This window comes from Gouania willdenowi, chromosome 1 (assembly GCF_900634775.1).
Source record: "Gouania willdenowi chromosome 1, fGouWil2.1, whole genome shotgun sequence".
Taxonomy (NCBI): Eukaryota; Metazoa; Chordata; class Actinopteri; order Blenniiformes; family Gobiesocidae; genus Gouania; species Gouania willdenowi.
Genome location: NC_041044.1, coordinates 20,441 through 38,605, shown reverse-complemented (window position 1 = coordinate 38,605; position 18,165 = coordinate 20,441). Strand labels below are relative to the sequence as shown.

Below are 18,165 nucleotides of genomic sequence, written 5' to 3'. Positions count from 1 at the left end.
AACTGGGAATCCCAATTATGGTTAAAGAAAAATACTGACCACACCATTAAGGAACGTGATCTAATATAAGGAAAGAAATGTCTTCAAATGTTTCAAAGTTTGAATCAAAGCTGTCAGTAGTGCAATACTTTGATTCTCCTGCAGGTGTCGCTTCAGGCTTGTTGACACACAGCTTTGTACTGTCTGTCCCTCATTTATATCAAATATAAAGTTTGTCCACACATCTGCTCTTCTTTGTGCTCCGAGGTTTGACCTTTTGACCTTCCCAACTAGTCCGTAGTTTAATCTGATTGGATTTCATCCCAGATGTCACCATGTAACCATTCCATTCCAATCACCATTCATTGTTGTCCATTCAATTCCAAAGTCAACAATATTTACAGGTTCTCACAGTTTTCCTGGTGCTTTTATCACATGATTTCAGTCATTTTTCATTTTAAACTGTTGAAAAAACTCAAAATTCTTACAAAATCTTTCCATTTTCCTCAAAATATGACATAATGTTTCCCTTAATTAAATAGAAATTGATGAGAAAATGTATGAAATGTAAAGTGTAGATCCTGTTAGGACTGATATTTATCACTTATTGGATATAGTCACTTTCTTACATATTCTGTATTTCTTGTCTACGTAGAAGTGCAAACGGACACAATAATGTTAAAATAGTGTAAAATCTATGACCCACTTAAGATATGTGGCCCGTTAACTAAAATGAGTTTGACACCCCTGCTTTAGAGCATCTAGTTCAGCCCACAGGAAAACATGAGTAAATACAGATTCAATCAAACACAATATTTACAGGTTCTCACAGTTTCACCATCATTATTTACCTTTTAATCACAATTTGTTGAAAGAATTCTCAATTTTTCCAAAATTTAACAATTATCCTCAAAATATTTCACCAAATATTAGGAATGTAAATAAAAATGGTCATAAAATCCAGTAAATGTAAAGTGAAGATCCTACAGGGACTGATATCTGTTAATTATTACTTGAATATTGTCCGTGCCTTCCATACTTTACATATTATTTAAACATAGAAGTATAAACTTAGACACATTCATGATGAAATTACTGGTTTTTGCTCCAAAAAATGTGTGTCCCACATGAGATTACACTGAGCCGTTTTCAGACCCTGAACTAAAATGAGTTTGACACAGTTTAAGGAATTTAGTGGAAAAGCAGAAGGTTTTGGAATTGGAAACATTTTGAAAATGGTTTGTTTAAAAGAAGCTGTACTTGGTGTAGTTTGAGTTCATGTGGGAAAATGCTGTATTTAGGAATAATCATGGTGCTTTTTATCTACATTTCAATGGACGAGAACAAGTTATTTACAACAAAGTTTTTATTGTTATGTCAAATATGGTAATATCATGTATGACAGCACGTTTTAAACAGACTAACATGGTGCATAGAATCAGTCAGTAACACATTATAAAACAACATTCAGTCATTTAACAGAAACAATATACAAAGAACTGATTATTCTTTAAAAAATGATTGATTTTTAAATGAAAACACAAATGTTATCATTTATATCACATCTTACGCTGAACGTCATATAACAATAATGAATACTTACACTCTTATTCATCCTAACAGTCTATTAATCACCACGTTGATGTAATAAAAGATCAATAATACACAATATCCACAGTAAATATGTATTCAGACATGTGTATTGGTGTTATTGATCTCCATTCTGCTGATCAGTTCAGTCACTAACTGCTGTACAGTAGATGAACACAGCCGTCCCACCTTCATGGTTCACACTCTGTGTCCTCGTAGCTTTCCCCCACCTGAAGGAAACCAATCAGTAGCTTTATTAGAATCTAGTTCAACAATAGGTTCCATTAATCAATCAATCTGGAAACCAAACTAAACACCAAAAAGGATCAAACCGTTAACTTTGATCAGGGTTGGGCTCAATTACATTTTTCACTTACAATTACATTTTCAATTACCCATGTGCAATTACAATTCAATTACCATGACAGTGACCAGCATTTTTTCTAATTACAATTAAATCACAATTATTCTTTATTCTCAGAAAGTCAATTACAATGAATCACATTTACTGAGCCTGAAATAAAAAACCTAATAAAAAGTTAACCTTCCTCTTGTGTTAGCTTTCTGTTAGCATCTCTAATGCTAACAGGTCCTAAATCAGCTGTAAAATACACTAAAAACTAATATCTATCATCTAATTTATTTCTTATCTATTGGTTTCTTTGTTAGGGTTCATAATCAATGAAAATATAGTTTTAATATTTAATATATTCTTTGTCTCAGTTTACCCCTAGATTTCATTTTTTTAAATGGTAACATATGTGTAGAACTGTACATAGAACTGTAACATGGATCCCCAGTTTTGCGTTAAATTATAATTGACAATTTTTCTAGAATTTTAAAAGTGAATAAAACAAATAAGGAACAAAATAATGTGTTTTGTTAGGCATAGATCTTCTAATAAGGACATTTCAAAGGTTTTAGACCATATTTGTAAAAACAGGAGGATCCTTTAAAGCTGCTGAAGTTTCTTGCATTGCATTGTGGGATGTGGAGTCCCGTAACGATTACATAGATTTTTTTTTTTTCATTCTTATTGTGATTTCTTGTGTTTGGACCCAAAAACTCTACCAAAGTACCTTCCCAACACATTTCTGGTGTTTTCACTCAAACTCTTGGCCAAACTATGGAGGATGTTTCATTTGGGGCTTACAAAGAAAAATCCAAATCTGGCCAAAATGTAACATGTTGCAGAGGGAAGTGATGTCACAGGGAACATCTGGAACAAACTAGAACAAAAATGGAGCCTAGCTAATCACTGTCCTCCTTGTCTGGCAAAGAAACACAAGAAATCCCAGGAAGAATGAAGTAAAAAGACTTTTTTACATTCATCTACAGGCCTCCACATTCCATTTTTGTTCTTCTCATAAATACACATAGACTGGCATGAATTGATCATCTCTCTTCTGGAAGACACCAGTTAGTCTTTATAGGTCCAGATTTAACCTGGACCTGATCCTTCTTTATAGGTCCAGGCCTATTGATCTACTATTGTGTCACTGATGAATCCCTTCATCAGTTCAACATCAACTCATTGATTCATGTCTCAGGTGTGTGATACCTTGTTGGTGATCAGAGAGAGGACAAAAACCCTAAGGCCACAGTGGGTTGCCATGACAACTTCTGGAGCCGTACTCATTCCTGAAAATAAAGAGAAGTAGAGATTAGCGACACAGTCTAAGCAACACACTGTAAATACAGTGAGAAAAGCTTGTATTTGATCTGTTGGGCTTCATAAGAGAGGAGAGACTGTACCTTTCAATGAGCTCCGTTAACACGTTTTAGACTGAGTCAGCACTTTTTGCCTGTTTGGCACCTGGTGACATTTTTGTAACTCTTTTCATTTTCATCACACGTGGGTTTCTCCCTGTCTGTGATTGGGAGAAAAGGGAGATTTGTGAGAATATGGCGTCTAACTGCATGTGCTAAGGTTACGTAAGTATTGGATATTTGCCTGTAGGTAATCAGTATGTTTGTAAATGCTTGCACACACATTAAAGCACATTGCACAGAATGTAGTGGATATCTGGACAGTTGGTGATAAAGAGGAAGTGTGGACTGACATCCCTAAACAGCTCTGAATGTACTGTAGACCAGTGGTTCTCAACCTTTGCAGCCCACGACCTCCAAAATAAAGGTTCCATAGAGCGGGGACCCCCACTGTAGCTGAAGGTGGTTGAACACAGACATGAACATTGAAGAACAGTCATGTGGAGACAGGTCCATCTATAAAGGAACTATTTTTCTCTACTGCGTGACTGCGAGAGAGATTTTTGGTCATGTTGTTGATGTAATGTGTTTGTTGATGATTTTATTTGATTTTACTGATGATTTTAAATGTTCTTATTGATTTTAAACAATTGAATGTTTTATCATGTAAAGCACATTGAGTTGCCTTGTGTATGAAATGCGCTATACAAATAGATTTGCCTTGTCTTCAGCACCTGCATGTTTGTTCTATAGCAGAATGAACGGAGTAAACTACAAACTATTTGGTCCATTCTGTTTGGTTTAAGACTGAATGAAAACAGAACAAAATGAAACAGGGGGAGGCGGGGCCGCGAGCTATTTTGTTTACAAAGGTTCTAACTGGATTGGAAGTGTTACCTGTTAAGGAATGTACATCTATATACCTCTGTGCCTCAATGTTTAATATTTATTTCAAGTGCAATTTTGTTTTTAAGAGAGACTTGATAAACCATTTTATTTATTGCTTTGGTTGTGTGTGGTTTTGCATTTGAGGTATTTTTTTCTTAACAGAGTCAGGGTCTATTTTATTGTTTTTGTTTGTGATATTTATTAAAGTGCATTTTTTTGCTAACAGAAACTGAGTCCATTTTATTTTATTTGTTTAAAATATTTAAAAGTTCTTAACATTCCAATTACAATGGTGAAAAATACTAATGAGAAATACAAGTTGATTGTGTTACGGCAGAATTTACGGTTGACCTCATTTGAGACATGATTCATTGCTCTGGTTGAACGATGGAATCCAGGAGAAGCATTGATGATTTTATATAAAAAAATGTTTATTCTACACTAAGAAAAAAGGTACAAAATGGAACAAAGTGAAACAAAATTAGCGTCCGTCCAGGCGGACGTCCGAAGGAAGTGCCGCGCCCCGCCCCAACAGTTTCAAAGCTTAAGCTTTTTATACAGATAAGAAAAGGTCCCAACAGTGAGAGACAAAAGGGAGGGAGTCAGATGCCCATAGTGGCAATGTTGGAGGATGATGAAGATGTTATGAGAAGGTTTGGCTCCAGTCTTTATCTGTCTTGATAAGTGTGTACGTCAGTGTATGTCTGCAGAGATTCTGGCCTTGGCAGAGACTGTGCTGCACTGAGAATAATACGATCTGTACTGTTTAATCATGATTCAGCTGTTCAAAAGTGTAAAGATTAATGGAGTCGTCATGTATTAAAACATGACAAATTGTACACATGAACATACATTTGAGGATATGATGATGAATATAAAATTTGCCATGACATTCCCCACTTTTGGTCGCCTCAACGACCAAATCAAGAAACAAAATTATTATATTCCACCTTTGCTGTCTGTCAGGGTTAACCATTAGCATCGTTATTGTCATACATTGGATATATTCTTCTTTTGTGAGGCACAGATATATCAAGAAAAATGTGGAAATAAACTTCTTCATCATTATTATTAATGGCATGAATCATCAAAAATCATCCTTTATTGCATCTAGATAAGCAAAAATCATCATTTGCATCAAGGACATCACTCGTCTTCATCGGCTGAGTTCAGTGGTAACTGGGGTAACCAATAGCATCATGAGTGAAGAACCTTGAGTATTTTCCTCAATCGTAGCAGAAGGGTTTATGACTGTATTCCTGCAGCTAGGTGTGAGGTTGTTGTCCCTCAACCTAGCTATGAGCATTTGGTGTGGCTTATAAACAAAGCTAGGCCCTTGTTCTAGAGAGTTTTCTTGTGTGTGTGTGTCTCAGTGGCCTTGTCGGTTCCCCCTTCATTGTTCGGTCAGCCTCCGTCTCAGCATCAGCTGGTCTCGGCAATCATCTTGGATCCATGTCGCCCGCTCCGCGACCTTCACTGCCGTGTGGGTCGTTCCGGTCGGCGTTGTAGATGATTGGTTGTTGTCTGAGGAAGGGTAGTCTCCACACACCTGGCAACCTCTCTTGGGATCGGAAGGTACCTGAACAGAAGAGGGGGAAAAACACCGAAACAGAACTCTTGGGATTGGCTGGTACCTGAACACAGGCGCGATCCCACTACTGAGGCTTTAGCTGGTACCTGGTACCTGGTAGGCTGGTACCTGGACAGAAAAAAAAAAAAAACGGGGGGGATCTCTCAACCTCCGGCTAAAGCTCAACAACGACCTCCGGCTAAAGCTGGGGAGAACAACAACTCTCGACCTCCGGCTAACTGGGGAGAACAACTCTCTAACCTCCGGCTAACTGGGGAGAACAACAATAACAAACAACTCTCGACCTCCGGCTAACTGGGGAGAACAACTCTCTAACCTCCGGCTAACTGGGGAGAACAAAACAAACAACTCTCGACCTCCGGCTAACTGGGGAGAACAACTCTCTAACCTCCGGCTAACTGGGGAGAACAACAATAACAAACACCAACGCAGACTGTCAGGACTTTATTGGGCACCTCTAAGATTGAACGGAGCACGCAACCTCTAATAACCCTCACTCTAAGGGAACGTAGAAATTTGTTCAGAACGGTCTTCGGTTACCAAGCATGTATCAAATCAGGTGGACTGCTATCCCCCGAAGAGTGCTTTCCCTAGCAAGGTTTATCCTTTTTTCTGCACATTAAACCAGGACTTCTTGTTTGAAAAGTAATTGCCTATGTACTCATAGCAACTAATGGGACATTTTTTCTCAGGAAAAATTTGGTACCCCCCCCCCTGCTGTCGAGTGGCTTTGGGCCGGCCAGACAGTCCGACGCGGTAAGGGGGAAGCGCGCAAAATGAAAACAATGAATGTTGAACTAGGCTGTCTGTCGCAAGCAGCTTCAAAAAGGGTAAGGTACAGATTGTTTACGAGGGTATCGGTCAAAAAAATGTCAAAATTTAAACTTGTTGAGGCTGCAGTCCTCAATCTCTGTCTCAATTTTCCTGAAATTGAGTAAAAACAAAAGAGAAAAAGAAGAATCGTTCAGAAATAACAAAGGAGAAAAACGTGTGAGCTCAAAAAAATCATGGCCAATAAAAATTAAAACTTCAGCTCCAAAAGCTGAGGCAACAGAGGGCTCTGTCTTCAGCGGATGTAACCATATCTTGCATTGTGGGGGCCTCCCCTCAATCAAGAGAATAAATGAAAGAAAAGCAAACAAAAACAACCTTATCAGTAACACTATTTTCTTCCCCTTTGTTTGTTGTTTTCTCATAAAGGCAACAGCAGTGTAAATAAATGAGCAACATAATGAATAAAAGCAAAGATAAATGATGGGCACACTTGATCTCATGTGGCAAACAGAAGGGTTCTGTGTGAAGTTCTGGTGGTCCTGTGTTTCTCATAGTTGTGAATGTGGGTGTGTGACTGTATGTCTGGTCTGTCTGCGTGTGAGAGAATAAATGAAAACAAAATAATCTAGTGCACAGTCAGAAGATAGAGGGGTTAGTATTGTGCGAAGGAGAAGCTTGTTGGCTATTTGCTAGTTGTCCCCCTCCATGCCAAAGTTCAAGGCTAAAGTGATTTAGCTCTGTGCGTGCGCGTGCCTGTGCGTGCGCACTACCACCAAAGGCTGTGGTGGACTTCTTGTGGCTTGGTATCCTTGTGGCTTTTGAAACAGTGTCTTTTTGGTGAAGATTTCCCGCAGACGTGTGACCAGTCTGCAGTTGCTGCCCATCATTCAGGCAGTAGTCGTGGCGTTTAACTCGCAACTCATTGGTGGGGGGAGTGTCCACTCCGACGCCCACAGGTTCTCAGTCTTTGATGATGGGGCAGGATGTGTTAATCCAGCATTGGCATGCGGCCCATTCATAGACGATGAAGAGTTGACTTGGGACTGAGCGAGTTATTTCAGCATTGCTTTGCTGAATGGGAGTTGAGTCCTTGAGTCCTGAAAGGTCACACACCTTTGATTGTCCATTTCCTTCTGATGCTTGGTCCTTTGAATGATGTTGACATTCCATTAGCGTAAGAGTTGAAGGTGATTTCATTCTTTCATTGAAGATGTCGTTTCTTCAGGGGACAACCACAAAGCCAACAGAAACTAACAATTTAAATAATAAAAAATGATAATGATGGTAACAGTAATATTAAAATAAAATAAAATGAAATACTGTATTCATCATAGTGTGTGTTTGAGTGTGTGTTGCCCATCAAACATGAAATCAAAATAAAATTTAAAATAAAAATAAAAATAGTGTCTGTGTGTAATGGCACTATTCTATCGGCAGGGGAGAAGTGAGAAATCACAATGTTGTGTCACAAGTGTGTAGTGCACTAAACTGGCCAGTGAGGGGCGCCACCTCTCTCTCTTGGGATGGGTGTGGCTGTGCGTGTTTGGCTCTCTGTATTTCTCTCCCTTTCTCAAAAGCTGACACTCGTCAAATGAAAGCATTAAAGCCAAGCCAAAGGGAGAAATCTGATTCCACGTTTAAACAAAATAAAAACAAAGATAAAAAAAAAGTAAAACTCGCCTGAAAGCATGATCTGAGTTCACATCATACCAAGATTGTATATGCGTATGCATATATTATTTGTTTATTGGGTTGTTCATCTGTTTGATTCACAGAAACACAATTTAGGTTAGATTCGGGGTTTTAATCTATTTTGCTTTCGGTACAGAGGTGAACTCAGATCATGACACCGCTGGGATGTTTTGGAAACTTTGGTTGCCCGTCTATCTATGGTCAGGACCTCACAGGCTGTGGGAGTCCGAACAAAACCAAAGTAAATAATGACCAGCCGTATTTTAGGCCTAAACAAAATATCCGAGCCCGAAGAAAACCAGAGAGAACCTACAGCATTAAAAAGCATAGAACCTCAACCATTTGAGCCCTTCTCATGGCTATTCACTGCGTCAAAACACAGAACAGCTGAGGATCAAAATCAAAGCTCAAAGCTGAAAATCAATACAATGCTTGACTGGTTCCAAAAAAAAAAATCAACACAGAGCGAATATATATATATGTAAATGAAAATTTATACATATATGTTTATAAAGGCAGCTTTACCTTAGTCCGAATTGGTGTTTGAGGTTCAACCGATGGTTCGTGCTCCAGTCTCTGTCCGAGGGCGGACCACCGCGGGCCAGCCCCGGGGCTTCAAATGTGTCGACCCAGTGCTGGTCCACGATCGACGCCCCACAGAGCAGAAGATGGATCCTGTTCGTGACGCCAATTGTTACGGCAGAATTTACGGTTGACCTCATTTGAGACATGATTCATTGCTCTGGTTGAATGATGGAATCCAGGAGAAGCATTGATGATTTTATATAAAAAAATGTTTATTCTAAACTAAGAAAAAAGGTACAAAATGGAACAAAGTGAAACAAAATTAGCGTCCGTCCAGGCGGACGTCCGAAGGAAGTGCCGCGCCCCGCCCCAACAGTTTCAAAGCTTAAGCTTTTTATACAGATAAGAAAAGGTCCCAACAGTGAGAGACAAAAGGGAGGGAGTCAGATGCCCATAGTGGCAATGTTGGAGGATGATGAAGATGTTATGAGAAGGTTTGGCTCCAGTCTTTATCTGTCTTGATAAGTGTGTACGTCAGTGTATGTCTGCAGAGATTCTGGCCTTGGCAGAGACTGTGCTGCACTGAGAATAATACGATCTGTACTGTTTAATCATGATTCAGCTGTTCAAAAGTGTAAAGATTAATGGAGTCGTCATGTATTAAAACATGACAAATTGTACACATGAACATACATTTGAGGATATGATGATGAATATAAAATTTGCCATGACAATTGCATTTGAAAGGGTGGACTTGCATTTTTATGATATGTTATTACATTAGTGGTTAATTTGGTCTAAAAAATTTCAACAAAATATTGTTTATCGGCAAAAATTTGTGTTACAATATATTGTCCAACAAAGTTGTTTATTGGCCCAGGCCTAAGCTCCACTTATTCAATGAAGAGCACTCCTACCAACAACAGACACATAAACAGTGTTTGCACTATTTTTAGGTCAAAGTCCCAATAAACACAAAATAAACAAGGGTATGTTCTTTAGAGCTGCAGCAATTGATTCTTTTTAAAATCGATTAATCTAGCACTTTATCGATAGATTAATCGGATATGTTTTTAAATAACCTAAACAAATAATGCAGAACAAAAATTATGTGGCTTTAAAATGATCAAGCATTTAGTTTTTATTTCTAAAAAAAAAAAAAAAAAAAAAGATATTTATTCCGACTCCAACATTTGGCTCCAAAACTAAGCCCATTTATTGCAATTTAACCATTTAGTGTTTATAAGTGCCAGTGCCAACAATTAAATAACAATACACAGGGCTTGAGACTGCGACTAAATTGGTCACATATGAGACTATTTTTTCAGTGTGTGTTACTGAAAATTTCTACTGGTCGTATCTGTGCGAATGTGTATGAAGACTAGGGGTGGGCGATATGACGATATAAAACCGTCTTACGATCTCCAAAGCTGACGATCTGTATTTTTTGAGAGATCGTAGGATCGTGATATAAGCATATATTTGTGAAAGCCGAAGGCGCTGCTCTTTTCCTTCCTCTCCCTCTCCCCCTCCCCCTCCCCTCTGGCAGTGGTGACATGTGACCTTTAACCAATCAGAGTGATCGGTGCACGTAATCCCCTCCCCTGTGTTTCATTCATCAACAAGCACGGAGCATGGCGGTCGCAGCGGAGAGCGGAGATTATGTCCCGAAAAGAAACTCCACGTCCATAATTTGGAACTGGTTTGGCTTCGCCCCACACGACAAAGAGCATAATAATATAATATGCAAAGTGTGCACGGAGACGGTAAAGGCAACAGACGGCAATACCACGAACTTGTTTAACCATTTGAAGCGAAAACATAATAAACAGTATAGTGAAAGTCGAGCTGTACAAGCAGCTAAATCACCCCCGCAGCGGCCGCTTCAAAACTACAGCAAAAGATATCAGATGCCTTCGCTAAACTTACACCTTATGATAGAGGCAGTCAACGCTGGAACACTATTACAGATGCTGTGGCTCTTCATATAGTAAAGGATATGTGTCCGCTACAAACGGTGGAAGGAGTGGGCTTTAAGAAGATGGTAGAAGTTTTGGATAAGCGCTTCCAACACCGTCATCCCACGCATGTATACAGACTGTCGAAGTAAAGTTGCTCAAAAAATACTAAATGTGCAGTTCTATGCCACAACAAGTGATCTATGGTCCAGCAGAACATTTGAACCATATTTGAGCATAACAGTTCATTACATCGACAACTGGGTGCTGCGCAATGCCACTCTGCAAACTACGTATTTCCCAGAGGATCACACTGGTGAACTAATAGCTGCAGGATTAAGAGAGGCTCTGGAGTCGTGGGACATGGATGAAAAAAAAATGACGTGGATGACGACAGACAGCGGGGCTAATATGGTGAAAGACTTGCACTTTCTTTTAACCAAAAGTTCATTTGTGCACTAAAATTATTTTGCCTCATTGGATGAGCCATTATACGATTGTTGTCATTGCAAGTTGCACTAATTTACACTTAAAAGTATTACTTGAAAACTTGACAGTAAAAAACTAGACTGTGAATTTTGTTAGTTTATATGTAATCTTATAGTTGATGTGAGTTTGTTTGTGTGTTCATAAGTTGTACAACATTGAAATAAATTGAAAAAAAAAATGTTTTTGCTTGTTTCAACAAAAATTAGCATGTTAATTAAAAGTGTGCTTTATTAAAAAAAAAAAAAAAAAAACCATGATAAAATCAAAATCGTGAGTTTGACTTTGAAAAATCGTGATATTAATTTTTTTCCATATCGCCCAGCCCTAATGAAGACCTTATTCTGAAAATCCAAAAGGAGGAAACTTCCTCGTCCTCTTTGGAATCAGGGTCTGACATGGACACTACATGCGCTGCCATGTCCCCAAACACACGCTGCTGCACCAACACTGGGAGAGACACGGTCCGTGCTGCGTTCATGGACACTGGGACAAACACACACAGCTGCTGCTGCAGACACACAGAGCAACAGAGCGCATGGGGGGCGCGTTTATCGGACCTGGGGCGGGGAAGAACGCGCTGAGCGGAGTGAAGAGAGCGTACACGCGCAGCCCATACACGATTCCACACCAAAAAAGAGAACCTAATCATACTCATCATGGAGGGACCAGAACTGATGGACTATGATGCCAGGCCAGATATTCAGCTGTGGTTCTCCCAGGGCAGGGGTCTGCAACATGTGGCTCTGGGGCCTCATGTGGCTCTTTGACTCTATGCAATGACTAGTTATACCTTTAAAAAAACTATTGAAAAAAATAGCTATTTTCTTACAGAGGCTATTAATGATTAATGAAAAATAAAATCAAGATATAACAATTTGTTAAGCTAAAATAAATCACGTTGTACAATGACTCAGCACATTCCTACTTCACATCCTGCAACATCTACAGACCATCAACTTTCCTGCACCTGTGACTAACCTTAAGTTTTAAATCCCTGGTAAGAAACTAAACCAACAAAAACACTATTTCTGGAAGAAAATACAGATTTTAATTGTGTGGGAACAGATTCATTTAACCACCAATGTACAGGTTAAATATGTATGTTTTATGTGTGGCAAGAAATGAGTAATTAGCATGTGTTGATCACATGATCATGTGTTATCAAATTCATAAACATTGTGTTCATGTAAACTGAGATGTGTAAGAATTTGAAGATGAAAGATACTGTTTTATTTCTTGATGTCAATTTATTTTATTTTAAACTGTTTTTAAGTTTCCATTTACATGATCAATATAAATCAAATGAAATCAAACATTATTCTATATAATTATAACTGTATATAATGTAATCCACTGTATTGTCTTCATAGAGAAGGTATTTATGGCTCCAGGAGGACTTTAATCCAGGTGAGATGAGGTTAAATGGTTCCTTGTAGAGTAAAGGTTGCAGACCCCTGACCAGGGGAAGAGGGTTAGGAGACCCCACTATCAGAGCTGGACCCTCTGAATTTAATTCATGGGGTGAAACAATGCAGATGTTAAGTTATGCTACTGTTAACTAGGGATTGACCGATTTTTAGGGCCGATACTGATTTTTCCCCCATCAGCCTTACCAGATGACTGATACAGACTGCTGATTTTCTTGAGCCGATACTACTTTTGCTCCCTAAATTTACATCATAAAAATTACACAATGATGATAACAAATGGTACAAGTCTCAATTAAATAAAAAGGAACATTCATTGAAATTAACAAAGGTGAGGTAGAACGACACCAAGTAAAAAATATTTAACAAATAATAAAACAGGTGATGTAGAAGAAGAACAAATAAAGAATAGAGTGAGTTATCTCATGAAATATTATGAAAGAACTGTTTGTCCTTGTTCTGAAAATAGCTTTGACAAAAGTTGGCCTGACTGAAGATGCATTTTATTAACAGGATTTTGAGTATAAAGATATAATTATAGTATTAAACACAAAAAGAAACCATGAATAATAGTCCATTCCAACACAACCCCACACCATAAATTAACAGAGGAAAATAACGTGATGTCAGATGTGCATTAAGCAACAAACTGTCTAAGTTTCTGTTCTAAATTACATCAACATTAACATTAGGAATAAATATTCAAACAAGTCATAAACTGCTTCTCAAAGTTAAAAACTACTCAGCGCAGCACTGAGAGAGAAGCAGAGAAAGAGGGAAAGAACCCAACACGTGGACCCACGGAACAACAGTTAAAAGATGCTTTGAAAGTTTAAAACTTGCTGTTGGGATTGAAGAACTTGTGTTGAAAAATATGAAAAAACAATTGTCATAAAATACAATAAAAGCTCAAATGTTATATAAAATATACCTGCACATTTTTTTTCAGTCTATCTCCATTTATTAGAAGTGTTTTTGCATTATATTAACGATTTAAACTTTTTTTTTTAACCCACGCTTTTCACAGAGACAGTATTTCATTGACGGTCCCTAAATTCTAACAACATGTAGGGCTCTATGAAACCAGTTTTATTTTTTTCCAAATTCCGTTTTTTTCACTTAAATTTTTTAAATTCCGTTTTTTTAGAATTATTTATCATTTTTTAAGGAAAATATTAGTTTTTAACTCCTGTGAGGAAACAAAATAAATAATAAATAAAAAAACTCATAATTAAACAAAAATGTAAGTCAAAAATAAAGTACATACAAATAAAAAGTAGATATAAGTTGTAGTGTCAGTGTCAGTTCTGATCAACTTAGTTTAAATTAACCTAATTTAAATGATCCTATCTTCTGTGTAATGTGTAATTTGATGTTGACAAGATGTTGCACTTTGTTACTTTTGTCCCTCATAGTCAGGACTAAGTAACACCATGCAATACACTGAAGTTAAAAAACTAAAGAAAACAAAACATCTTTTTTAGGAAAACAACAATGTTCTGGCTAATAAGCCATGCACTCTCTAAATAGAAAAAAAAAAACATTACATTTAATATATATATAAATTATGAACTTTGTTTTCATTAGTTCATTTTTTATTAATTTATTATATCAACATGAATTTTACTGTAGCTCTGATGAGATGATGATAGAATGTAACATTCTAATTATGTTGCTCCAATGGACTTTTATTTTGTAAACTGGAAGTTCCCACTGAAACAGGTGTACTTGAGGTAGCTAGCTGACTGTGAATGTGTAACTACGAGACACGGACAAAAAGCTGGAATAAAATAACTAAATTACAGTACAGACTGAGTTATTCTTAGTTAACCAGACATAACAGGTCGAACACTGAGCAGGTGAAGATGATTAAAGCTGATCATGTTTTCACGCTGCACTACACGAAGCACGTGCAGAGCTTCACAGGCACAGCAAAGTTAAACGAGCACTAGAGGTTCTGTAGTTAGTAGTCAGTGATGATTTACGTTGTTTTAGAGGTTGTTTGTGGTGGTTTAAGATGAGTTTAATGCAGCCAGGACAGGAGGAGAGAGGGTGGTGCACCTAAGTTCATAGCAGAGCCTTCAGCATGTTCCTCACTGAACCATGACAGAGTGGGCGGGACGCATTTAAGTGAAGCTACCGCTGGTATGGAGAGTGGATAGTGCCACTGCTAACCTACCACAGGAGACAGTCGTGTTAAATCAACGTCTGAATTGGATGACGTTACTACGCTGTTGTCATGGCTGACGTGTTTGTAAGGAACCTGTTTACACTAAGTTGGGAATTGAACACACACCAAAAAAAAACTGAATATGTCGTATGCTTCAGTAATAACGTTTACACATTAAAAACTTTGTGCATATGCTTCAATCCATTAATTTTATTGTATATTGTTTTTTGTCATTAATAATGAAATTATTTTCTAAAAAATACATAAAAAGCACATGAAAAGCAAAAATAACTACATTAGTGTTTTTACTGTTTAATATAAACCACTGCTGCTGAATCTAGTTTAGTTTATATCTAATGAATTACATAAAGTTATGGTTGATAATTATTTCTGATTACTATTATTAAACCAGATCAAGCTGATGATTTAATCATTCAGGATATTTAGGTTTAATAATCACGGGACGAGAACAGACTGAACAAGCTGGTGAGGAGGGCCAGCTCCGTCCTGGGCTGCCCCCTGGACTCTGTGGAGGAGGTGAGGGACAGGAGGGTATTAGCCAAGCTCACCTCCATCATGGACAACACCTCCCACCCACTGCACGGGACTGTGGAGGAGCTGAGCAGCTCTTTCAGTGGCAGACTGAGACACCCTCAGTGCAAGAAGGATCGCTACCACAAGGCCTTCATCTCCACTGCTGTTACACTGTACAACAAGACCCTAAAGTAACATGTGCAATAATAACCCCCCTTTGCAAAACTACGTGCAATAATCTCTATATCAGCGTCACTTCCTGACAACCTGCACTAGAACTGTAAACTTTTATTCAATTTGTATTTATTCTTATAACTCCATCCCCTTAAGATGTTTGCTTTTACTTAATGTACATAAGATCCCTCTTTTTACTATTTAACTGTCTATTCTGCACACCCTGAGTGATCTTTCTGAATGCCAAATGTAACAAGTGAATTACTCCATTGTGAGATCAATAAATGATTACCATATCTTATCTTAATAGTTACATTACAGTCTAATAGGACCTGCTTTATCTGTGAACACGTGAAATATAATTAAATAAATAAGTTTCAAAAGCGTAACATCATCCAGTTCAGATGTTGATTTCACACGACAGACTCCTGCAGTAGGTTAGCAGTGGCACTATCCACTCACCATAAGTTAGGGTTAGCAGTGGCACTATCCACTCACCATAAGTTAGGGTTAGCAGTGGCACTATCCACTCACCATAGGTTAGGGTCAGCAGTGGCACTATCCACTCACCATAGGTTAGGGTCAGCAGTGGCACTATCCACTCACCATAGGTTAGGGATAGCAGTGGCACTATTCACTCACCATAGGTTAAGGTTAGCAGTGGCACTATCCACTCACCATAGGTTAGGGTTAGCAGTGGCACTATCCACTCACCATAGGTTAGGGTTAGCAGTGGCACTATCGACTCACCATAGCTTAGGGTTAGCAGTGGCACTATCCACTCACCATAGGTTAGGGTTAGCAGTGGCACTATTCACTCACCATAGGTTAGGGTTAGCAGTGGCACTATCCACTCACCATAGGTTAGGGTTAGCAGTGGCACTATTCACTCACCATAGGTTAGGGTTAGCAGTGGAACTATCCACTCACCATAGGTTAGGGTCAGCAGTGGCACTATCCACTCACCATAGGTTAGGGTCAGCAGTGGCACTATCCACTCACCATAGGTTAGGGATAGCGGTGGCACAATTCACTCACCATAGGTTAGGGTCAGCAGTGGCACTATCCACTCACCATAGGTTAGGGTTAGCAGTGGCACTATCCACTCACCATAGGTTAGGGTCAGCAGTGGCACTATCCACTCACCATAGGTTAGGGTTAGCAGTGGCACTATCCACTCACCATAGGTTAGGGTTAGCAGTGGCACTATCCACTCACCATAGCTTAGGGTTAGCAGTGGCGCTATCCACTCACCATAGCTTAGGGTTAGCAGTGGCACTATCCACTCACCATAGCTTAGGGTTAGCAGTGGCACTATCGACTCACCATAGCTTAGGGTTAGCAGTGGCACTATCTACTCACCATAGGTTAGGGTTAGCAGAGACACTATTCACTCACCATAGCTTAGGGTTAGCAGTGGCACTATCGACTCACCATAGCTTAGGGTTAGCAGAGACACTATTCACTCACCATAGGTTAGGGTTAGCAGTGGCACTATTCACTCACCATACCGCTCGCTATTGGTGTTGGGAGGAGAATAGCCAACGTGAAACCAACTTCACCGCGGTGGACACAGTTATAAGGACTGATTGGAATTTATCTCATTAATATCTCACCATCTAAAGGAGACACGAGCACAATCTCCACCTCTGTGTAAACTACACAGCTGGTTTTATCATTAGAGTCTATCAAACCACGCTAACGGAATTCAGTCACCAGTTAAACACAGTCACCACTCAAACTATAACACCGGCTAGCTAGCGGGCTAAAAGCTAACCACGTAGCCTCGCTGTTTCTAACCCATATTTAACAGTGAATAATAAGATGATCTGCTCCAGCTGTGTATGATAAACTACAGGAACTTTAGCAATGACTATCTTCATCATCACTAAGTCTATAAACAATAACATGATGAACACAGACAGGATGCTAACGTTACCATCCTGTCTGTGTTCATGAAACCTCCACATCAGCCTTAATGCACTTTAAAACCATCAGAGGCTTTCAGTAAAACCATTAAAATAGTGTTTTTACTCTAAAATCATCAGTTAAACCATTAAAGTAGTGTTTTTACCTTCAGTCCTGACGGAAAGTGAACTTTAATCAGCTTCGGTGCTCAAGAGCGATGGCTCCGTGTTCACGATCGGTTCAGCGCATGCGCGGAGCCTACGTCACTTCCTACACTTGTAAAAAAAAAAAAAAAACAACTCATAATAATCTGCCGTGATATTTTAAATGGGAAACGACCGTAAGACATTTAAAAAATATTGTTATAATATATGTAAATGTTTAACTGTTTTGTGGTGTGTTTAATTGTTAATTACAAAAAAAACAAAGAAAAACCCTGATTTAGACGTTCACACTCGTAACATGCTTGTCAAGATGGATTCATCCATATACCAGCAGCAAATAACACGTTAATAAAATACTTATAGATACTAAAATAATATGATTATACTAATAAATAAAATAAAAAAAAATAATAATATTTTTATATGAGGTATTTATATTTTGTTTAAAAATTTAACACACTCCTTCAACTGGCAATGTTTGTTATTTCAATGATCAGATTTACTATTAATTTTTTTTTTAAAGAACAACACACATTCATAAACATTTCAGTAATAATGTGATTGATAATTAATTACAATTATGGTGCAATTA

At 38.3% G+C, this 18,165-nt stretch overlaps 1 long non-coding RNA gene across 2 annotated transcripts; it reads right to left on the bottom strand.

Annotated features, from left to right (window-relative positions):
* Positions 1-1,327: 1,327 nt before the first annotated feature.
* Positions 1,328-17,674, bottom strand: LOC114468815 (uncharacterized). 2 transcript variants are annotated; one of them, XR_003674681.1, is made up of 5 exons: positions 17,576-17,645; positions 5,802-5,866; positions 3,325-3,440; positions 3,131-3,210; positions 1,328-1,799 (listed from the first exon to the last, which is right to left on the bottom strand). It is a non-coding gene; the product is annotated as an uncharacterized LOC114468815 (long non-coding RNA). The 2 variants fall into 2 exon arrangements; XR_003674680.1 differs by lacking the exon at positions 5,802-5,866 and having other exon boundaries at positions 17,576-17,674.
* Between the last annotated feature and the right edge of the window lie 491 nt (positions 17,675-18,165).